This window comes from Myotis davidii, unplaced genomic scaffold (assembly GCF_000327345.1).
Source record: "Myotis davidii unplaced genomic scaffold, ASM32734v1 scaffold161, whole genome shotgun sequence".
NCBI classification, from domain to species: Eukaryota; Metazoa; Chordata; class Mammalia; order Chiroptera; family Vespertilionidae; genus Myotis; species Myotis davidii.
In genome coordinates, this window is record NW_006291567.1 from 475,658 (window position 1) to 484,881 (window position 9,224).

The window sequence follows — 9,224 nt, forward strand, 5'->3', positions numbered from 1 at the left end:
GGGGGGGGATAGAAAGTTGAAACATTGATTCAGCTACTTCCTGCACACTCCCTACTGGGGATGCCTTGACTGGAATTGAACCTGGGACCCTTCAGTCTGCAGGCCGACGCTCTATCCACTGAGCCAAACCGATCAGGGCAAGTCCTGTTGTTTTTATGGAGTCTTTAGTGTTTTCTATGTATAATATCATGTCATCTACGAAAAATGACAGTTTTGGTTCCTCCTTTCCAATTTGGATGTCTTTTACTTTTTCTTCCTTTTTTGATCACTGTGGCTAAGATATCCAGTGCTATGTTGAATAAGAGTGGTGAAAGTGGACATCCCTATCTTTTTCCTGTTCTTAGGGGAAATGGATTTAATTTCTGCCCATTGGGTATGACAGTGATGGCGAACCTTTTGAGCTCGGTGCGTCAGCATTTTGAAAAACCCTAACTTAACTCTGGTGCCGTGTCACATATAGAAATTTTTTGATATTTGCAACATAGTAAAACAAAGATTTATATTTTTGATATTTATTTTATATATTTAAATGCCATTTAACAAAGAAAAATCAACCAAAAAAATGAGTCCGCGTGTCACCTCTGACACGCGTGTCATCGGTTTGTCATCACTGGAGTATGATGTTCACTGTAGGTTTGTCATACATGGTCTTTATTATGTTGAAGTATAATCGCTCTATTCCCACTTGGCTGAGAGTTTTTTATCAAAAATGGGCCCTAGCTGGTTTGGCTCAGTGGATAGAGCGTTGGCCAGTGGACTGAAGGGTCCCAGGTTCAATTCTGGTCAAGGGCACATGTCCAGTTTGTGGGCTTGATCCCCATTGGGGGGTGTGCGGTAGTTGGCAATCAGTGATTCTCATTGGCAATCAGTGATTCTCATCATTGATGTTTCTATTTCTCTCTCCCTCTCCTTGTATTTTCTTACCATCTTTTGTATTTCTGAGGTGTCAGTTGTTATTTCACCCTTTTCATTTCTAATTTTATTGATTTGGATCTTCTCTTTCTGTTTCTTGATGAGTCTGGCTAAAGATTCATCAATCTTGTTTATCCTTTCAAAGAACCAGCTCTTGGTTTCATTGATCTTTTGTATTTTTTTTTTTTTTTTTAGTCTCTGTGTCATATTTCCACTCTGATCTTTATCATTTCCTTCCTTCTATTTCCTCTGGGCTTTTCTTATTGGTCTTTTCCTAATTCTTTAAGTTATGGTGTTAGATAGTTTATTGAAAATTTTTCTTGTTTTATGAGGTAGGCTTGTAGTGCTATGAATTTCCCTCTCAGGATTGCTTTCACTGTGTCTCATAGATTTTGGGTTGTTTGTATTCATTTTTATTTGTTTCCAGGAAGTTTTTGTTTCTTCCTTGATCTCATTGGTAACCCATTCATTGTTTAATAACATGTGATTTAGCCTCCATGTGTTTGAATTATTTTTTTTATTTTTTAGTTCATGTCTTTTATTAACCCCAATACAATTACTTGTCTTCTGGTTTGTTGAAACCACAATAATGTCTGTCAAAGTGGCTGGCCATAAAAACTCCAGCGCCACATTCATCTGAAGGGCACTCCTGACGAAGGCGACTGATTTTGCCATTCTCATCCACTTTGTAGTATTTCAGGACAGCCAGCTTAACCTTCTTTCTCTTATGCTTGTTCTTCTTGGGAGTGGTGTAAGACTTCTTCCTTTTCTTGGCATCACCACAACATCTCAACACAAGATGAAGCGTGGACTCCTTTTGAATGTTGTAGTCAGACAAAGTACTCCCATCTTCCAGTTGCTTGCCAGCAAAGATCAGTCTTTGCTGATCAGGAGGAATTCCTTCCTAATCCTGGATCTTGGCCTTTACATTTTCTATCGTATCCGAGGGTTCAAGACCTTGAGAGTGATGGTCTTCCCCGTGAGGGTTTTCACAAAAATCTGCATCTTGGCGGTGACTCCATCTGAGGTGGAGAAGGAAGAGACGGGTTACACCTGGGGACACAAGAGGGGAAGGCCGGTAGGGAGGGAGCGGATGAGAAGCACACGTGTTTGAATAGTTTTGAGTTGATTTCTAATTTCATGCCCCTGTGATCTGAGAAGATGCTTGATATGATTTCCATCTTCTTGAACTTGTAGAGACTTGTTTTGTGTCCTAATATATGGAATATGCATTTTGAGAAAAATGTATATTCTGCAACTTTGAGGTGAAATGTTCTGTTAATGTCAATTAAATCCATCTGATCTAATGTGTCATTTAGAGTCACTGTTTCCTTGTTGATTTTTTGTCTGGAAGATATATCCAGTGAAGTTAGTGGGTTGTTAAAGTCCCCTGCTATGGCTGCATTGCTGTCACTCTCTCCCTTAAAATACTCCAGATAGTGTTTTACACACACACACACACACACACACACACACATTTTTAGGTGCTTCTGTATTGGGTGCATATATGTTTACCAGGTTTATGTCTTGTATCAATTCCCTTAGTATTATGTAGTGACCTTTATTATCTGTTGTGATGGCCTTCATTTTTAAGTCTATTTTGTCAGATATGAGTATTGCTACCCCAGCCTTTTTGTTTGTTTCCATTTGCATTGAAAATTTTTTTCCATCCCTTTACTCTCATCCTGTGTGAGCTTTTTGTTCTAAGGTGGGTCTCTTGTAGACAGAATATATATTCCTGAATCATGTTTTCTGCCCAGAGTGTGAATGGGAACCCGCCACAGCTGAGATATCCCTCCAGAACTTGAGCTGCTGTCTGTGGGAGCCAGGTCATGCCTCTCTTGCCTCTGAACTTCCTATCAGTCTCTATGTGATCTCTACTTTACGTCCTTGGTTATAAGGGTTTTCTCTAGCTAGTTTTCAGTTGGTTGTTCAGGATGGTTTTTCTATATTTTAATTGTAATTACAGTTTGGTCCTGGGAGAATGTCAGTGTAGCCTCCACTTAATCCGCCACCATCTTGGAATTCCAGATGCTCAGAGTTTTGCTGCGATCTTGCCCCAAAGGCTTTGGTGGAAAGAGCAACTCTCCTTTCTTTCTAGTGCTGGAGTTGATAAAGCATCAGTGGAAGTATAGATCTGCCTGGTGAGACTGTACCTTTTATTAGATGTCATTAACAGCGATGGAACTTTGGTCTTTTCAGGCGACCTGGAAACTCATAGCTCCAGGATCTAAATGTTACCAGCAGCTTCCCATTTTCCTCTTGGACTCTAGGACCAATCAGACCTCATAGAGCTATCAAAGGAGTTCGAGCTTTGCTTATAGAATAAGGTTCTCCCTGAAAAAACAGGAGTTTGTGTATGTAAGGGTTTTGATTCTGCTTCCTGAATCATGGTTTTCATCCAAATTATCCTAACTCACACCCCGAAATGAGAGAGAAGAGAGTTGAGCAGAGACCACTCAATGAGTAGGAAGCCTACCTCGTAGTTCATGAGGTATAGGGTATGGGGACTCCTATCCTGGAGCATGACAGAAGACTGGTCCCTAAACTTTGGAGGGTGTCCAAATCATCCCAGACGTGCAGTGAAAATGCACAGGCATAGGCCCTGTCCTGCCTCAACAGCTCACCAATATTTGAGAACTACTGCATTGTTAGTAATGGGTATTTGGTCAACATATAGACAGCCTGGCTTTTCTGAACTTTATATTCAGAGAGGAATGCATGTGGAAGGGCAGGGTAGATTTTATATCTTAACTTGATAAAGGAAGCTTTTAGGATAATCACAGAGTGCAATCCAATACTATTTAGAGAATTAACATGACAGGAAGCAGCACTTCAAGACTGGCACTGAATTGAGAGTAATAAATAATAGAGGAGTATTCTCGATCCTGAAGTGACCTTGACAGGTCTTTTGTGATCTCTGATTACAGGCTTGCTGATTTTTTTTAAGTGGTGGTGGGGGGTGGGTAGGTCTGGCTGGTTCCTTCTTCAAATACCAGGCTTCTCTGATGATTTTCCCACCTGCAGTGGCAGACCTTTTTGTTGACTGGTGAGCTTGGGCTGGTTTGGGTGTGCCATAGGGTGTGTGAACAGAGGTCACAGAAGATGAAGATGAACCCCAGGACCTCAAATGACAGGCCTTGGTAATTACAGGCCCTGAACAGGTGAGTAACATGATTATAGCTACATGCTGAGGAAGGTGAAGTTCTTTCCCTTCCAGCATCTACCCTGTCTCACATTTTCTTCACAGCTCAGCTCCTGAAATAATTGACTGTACTCCTGTCTGTTTCCTTAACTCACATTCAGTCCTCATATATCACACTCACCATTCCACCCAACTGCCAAATGCCTAAGCCATTTCTTTGTTGGCTTTCACCTTGTCCAGCTTGCCCTGGCTTCTTTGGCCTATCCTTCTCGGTCTCCTTCCTCCCCTCAAGTGTCACCTGGGCTCCCAGCCCTCAGTCCTTGGCCAGCTTCACCTGACAATCCTCTGCTCTGCCAGTGCCCCTGTCACGCCGCGAGTTTCTCCAACTTCAAAAGATTTGGGGCTCACATTTCACACCATGGGTTCATAATGGGCATTTGGTGTGCTAAACCAACTCTGCTCTCATCTCCCTTTTTACTCTCATTTTCCCTTTTTATCTGCTTCTGAAGCTAATTTCTTCTTACTCTGTGAACCTTCAATATTTTCTGGTACAAGAGTGGCATTAAGCAACACATGCGTACTGGTAGCTCCTGAATCTGTGCCTACAGCTTGGTCTCTTGCAAGGGCTGCACTGTCCACCACTATAGCTTCTAGTCCCATGTGGCTACTGAAATGTGAATTCACTACAATTAAGTAAACTTCAGTTCCTCAGCTGTACTAGCCACATTTCAAGTACACATCAGGTGCATGGCTAGTAGCTACCATGGCCATCATGGATCTCTAGAACATTTCCCTCATCATAGAAGCTTCTATTGGATAGAGGCCATTTTTCCAACTGCCTTGTAATTTCATTTGATTATGTGCTACATACACTTCAAACCAAGCAGTTTGCAAGCAGGCCTTATTATCTTTCTCCCAAACTTCCTTTTTCTTTCACAAGCTCCGTGCCCCCATCTTTCCAGCCCCCTAAATCAGAAGTCTCAGCCAGCTCCCAAATCTTCCCTCTCCTTCTTCCTCAGTGTCCCATCTGCCAGGTCCATCCAGGTTGCCTATTTCGCATCTCTCTCCTCTCCTTTCCCCTCCAGCCCATCCTCTTCTCTAAGCTCCAAACCTTGTTGTCTCTCACCTGGACTGTGTCTGTGGCATCCGAGCTGAGCTCCCTGCTCTAGGTCTCCTAGAGCTTGTCCACTATTCACACTGTGTCCCCAGTGACTATTCACACATAGTATCATTGTCATGCTCCCATTCCTTAATAAGCCACTAACTCCCTTGCCCACAGGATCCATTCAAACCTGTAACCAGGCCTTCAAGGCTGGGCAGGACCTGGCCACCACCTACCTGCCCCTCCTCCTCCAGCATTCTAGACACTGGCATGCAGAGTCCCTGATAGGCCCTCACCATGTGATTCCACACCTCCGCTTTCCCTCTGCTGCACATGGACTCATGCTCCTCACCAGACACACCTTTTCTCCAGACTCAGGTCAAGCCGAGCTTCCTGTCTGCAGCCTTTCTGGCCTTGCCCCTAGGAGAGAAATGATATCTCTTCCTCTCCCCCATTCCTGAGCCCAGCTGTTCGGCTAACATAGCCTTGTCTGTTCACTGGCCTGCTTCCCCCTAGTAAGCATCTTGAAAGGCTGGGATACAGTCCTTGAATCACTGGCGCTGGCACTCAGTACATGTACAAAGAAGGTAGAGAAGGAGATAGAGAAGGAGGTAGAGAAGGAGATCATCCCGCAGAGGCCCATCTAAGACACCATTGCAGTTTTGGGCTAAGAGAAGGCAAAGGCTAACGCGGTGTGGTGAAGGTAGACCTAGAAAAGGGAGGGTGAGTTCATGTCAGGTGGGCCAGCTCCAGTCTGCAGATTTGCACAACCTAACAAAACTGGCCAATTCAGAGTTGATGCTGAGGGTTGAGTCTCTACGGACTTAGGAGAATGGTATACCCAATAACCGATAAAGGAAGGACAGAAGGAATTAATTTTAGAGGGTAAAAACTGTCTATTTGACTTTAGACACACTAAGTTGAAAGTGCCTGCAAAATGTTCAGCTGATTGAAAATGGAGTTGACGCCTGGTGCCTAACTAAAAATGAACGTAATATATTTGACCCAAAACAAATTTTCCTCTCTCTTGCCAGAATGTGAAGCTTTGCCAGCACCACATGGGAGGTGAGAAAATACCAGACAATCTGGGTATGAAACACAGTGGACATCACTTACAATAAGATCATCCCACATCTGTTTTGAGCTTAGAGCCAATGCCACAGACATGCAGTTGCCAAGAAAAAATAAAGGTCCTTGAGTCAAACTGTGGAAAGCCAATGATTGTCACAAACTGGTGAGGGAAATGCCATCAGGGATGAGACTATTCAGAAAAGCAGGGCTGACAAGAATCCAGATAGCTGGGGCCTAGGAAGAAGAGCAAAAGCTGATCCGGAGCCCGCTAGCAGTGACATCAGGGCTCTCTTGGAAGCACACAGAGCAGGGCATAGCCCCTGGGCTTGTGGGTGGGCTAAGATGTAAATCAGGACTCTTGGAGTTGGGGCAAGAAAGCCTGGAGCCCAGGTCTACCCTGAGGAAGGCACTGACAGAAACCAGTAAGCCAGAGATCTTACTATGATTCCAAAATGGGGCCGGTAAGTCACGTCAAGAAGCTAAAATAGCTGTTAGGTGCCCACACAGAAAGACATTCGAGTTAGCTGCCATGAGCAAGGTCACAATGTCCACATAAGAGGTCCTTCTGCCGCTCAGAATCACGCCTCACTGGCTGAGCCTCTAGGTCAGTGATGGCGAACCTTTTGAGCTCGGTGTGTCAGCATTTTGAAAAACCCTAACTTAACTCTGGTGCCGTGTCACATACAGAAATTTTTTGATATTTGCAACCATAGTAAAACAAAGACATATTTTTGATATTTATTTTATATATTTAAATGCCATTTAACAAAGAAAAAGCAACCAAAAAAATGAGTTCGCGTGTCACCTCTGACACGCGTTTCATAGGTTCGCCATCACTGCTGTAGGTGGTTGGCTGTTGGGGCAGGTGAAGCCCAGCAATGTGGTCTGGTGGGCATCGCGGCAGCCAAGGCAGGAGGGAGAGCCTCATACACACAGGGCTGGGGAGAGGTCCTCACAGGAGAGACCTTTAAGGATATCTGTACCTACAATATATGTCGAGGCTGAGGAAAAGTCTTGACATTTAGGAGATGAACCGACATTTGGGAGGGAAATTTGATATGGGGAGACCTAAGCCAGCTTAGAAGAGGTGAGAGGGGAGAGGATGAACCGTCAGCTGGATGTTAAGAGGCTGTGAGTGGAAGGCAGGGGAGATTTGTTTGGGACACCTGAGACCTGAACGTTTTCCCAGGCCATGGAAAGGTACGTGTAGAAGGGTGAAATGATGGAAGGACACAGGAGAGTGGCGGGAGCATGGTGTGGGAGAGTGTGTGATTAATAGCACAAGTGGTAGCATTTATAGTCCTTTTGAAATTTCTGAGCAACAGTGAAATAGAGGGCAAAAGCTCAGATCAGGTGGCCCTGGGCTTCTCTGTAAAGTGGTTGGTGATGCAATCAACAAAGGAGGATATTGAAGACTGAGACAAGGTAGAGGTTTCCACAGGGATCAGGGGTAGGGATGGGGCCAAAAGGCTGGAGTGTTAGCTGAGGCCCAGGGACAGATGACCAGTCAGCCTTGTTGGGGCCTTCCTCTAACAGTGTTGGCAGCCCAGGAGGGCACAAGGGGTCCTGGGAACTACCTGAGCCTCGAGTTGGGCAGCAGAGTGGGCTCCATGCTATCCAGAAGTGCTCAGGAGCGGACTGGAGGCTTGGGGCACAGAGAAGAGGGAGCAGATACAAGTGACTGCACAGGTCAGGAGAGAAGGCAACGAAGGACGGGGTGAGATCACACAAGACAAAGTGTAACATGTTAAAGGTTAAGCTTTTTAAACTGAAGACTTTTAAGCACATAAGGAAGAGAGAATAGTGAAACCTACATACTTGTCCACAGATCGAACAACTCAAGGCTGAGCACATGTTGGGGATGTGGTGTAAGTGTGAAAGGGTGGGACAGGAGGTGGTGAAGTGCCGGAGCTTGCTAGTTGTTCAGTGAAGACCCTCACCAATGGCTCGTGATGGGGATAAGGATGCATCTGCTGAAGGATGACCGTGGTGCACAGTTTTCTGATCCTTTCTACCTGGTGAGGAAGAGGGTCAGGTTTGGAATAGGTGACAGGAACAAGGACGGAGAGGGTGACAGAACTGTACACAGGTCTGGTGAACTCTGTAGGGAATTGAGTAGTGATGACAAGGCAATGGGGTGCAGGCCACCTGCAGAAGAGGGGCTGGAGAAAGGACCAAATCTGTGTTCACTCCAGTTCTTTAAGCAGGAAGAGAAAGGATGTGCAGCCTTGGAGAGGACATTGAGTGACTTGGTTTCACACAGGTGAAGCCAGTTCTGGGGGAAGCAGGTTGTGGTTAATGGAGGGAATTTTGTCTGTAATAGGGAGGGACAGGCAGGGGCTAATGGGCCTGTGGGGAGGAATTTCTGTTGTGGGTGATTATGGAAACTTAGGGGTCAAGAGGATATGTTATTTACTCTGTGTGTGTGCACTGGGCACCTCTGAAGTCCTCATGGTAAAATGGGAAGAACAGAGTGGCTTTTCAGATCCTAAAGAGAAAGGTGAAGCAACTGGGCATTTATTCACACACAGATCCTTTGTGTATTATCTTGTCTGGGACAGTCACAACTGGCTCCTTAAAAGAAATGAGAACTGAAACAGTGCTCTGCTTAACCTCTGGATAAATCTTGTTCTCCACACATCTACTTGTTTTTGTTTGTTTGTGGGTTTTTTTTGTTCATCAGATTATTTATTTACTTGATTCTTAGATTCACTTGTTGATAGATGCATATTTGTTGTTCATAATTAGTATCTTTACCTTTTTCTTCTACTTCCTCTTCTTAAAGGATACCTTTCAGCATTTCATATAATACTGGTTTGGTGGTGATGAACTCCTTTAGCTTTTCCTTATCTGTGAAGCTCTTTATCTGCCCTTCAATTCTGAATGATAGCTTTGCTGGTTAAGTAATCTTGGTTGTAGGTTCTTGGCATTCATCACTTTGAATATCTCTTGCCACTCCCTTCTGGCCTGCAGAGTTTCTGTTGAGAAATCATC

At 44.4% G+C, this 9,224-nt stretch overlaps 1 protein-coding gene and 1 pseudogene across 5 annotated transcripts in view; one reads left to right on the top strand and one right to left on the bottom strand.

The window, feature by feature from the left end:
* Positions 1-9,224, top strand: part of MAP7D2 (MAP7 domain containing 2) — a 91,006-nt gene that overhangs the window by 67,861 nt on the left and 13,921 nt on the right. The gene's annotated exons all lie outside the window — the stretch shown is intronic.
* Positions 1,433-2,002, bottom strand: LOC102769321 (annotated as a pseudogene).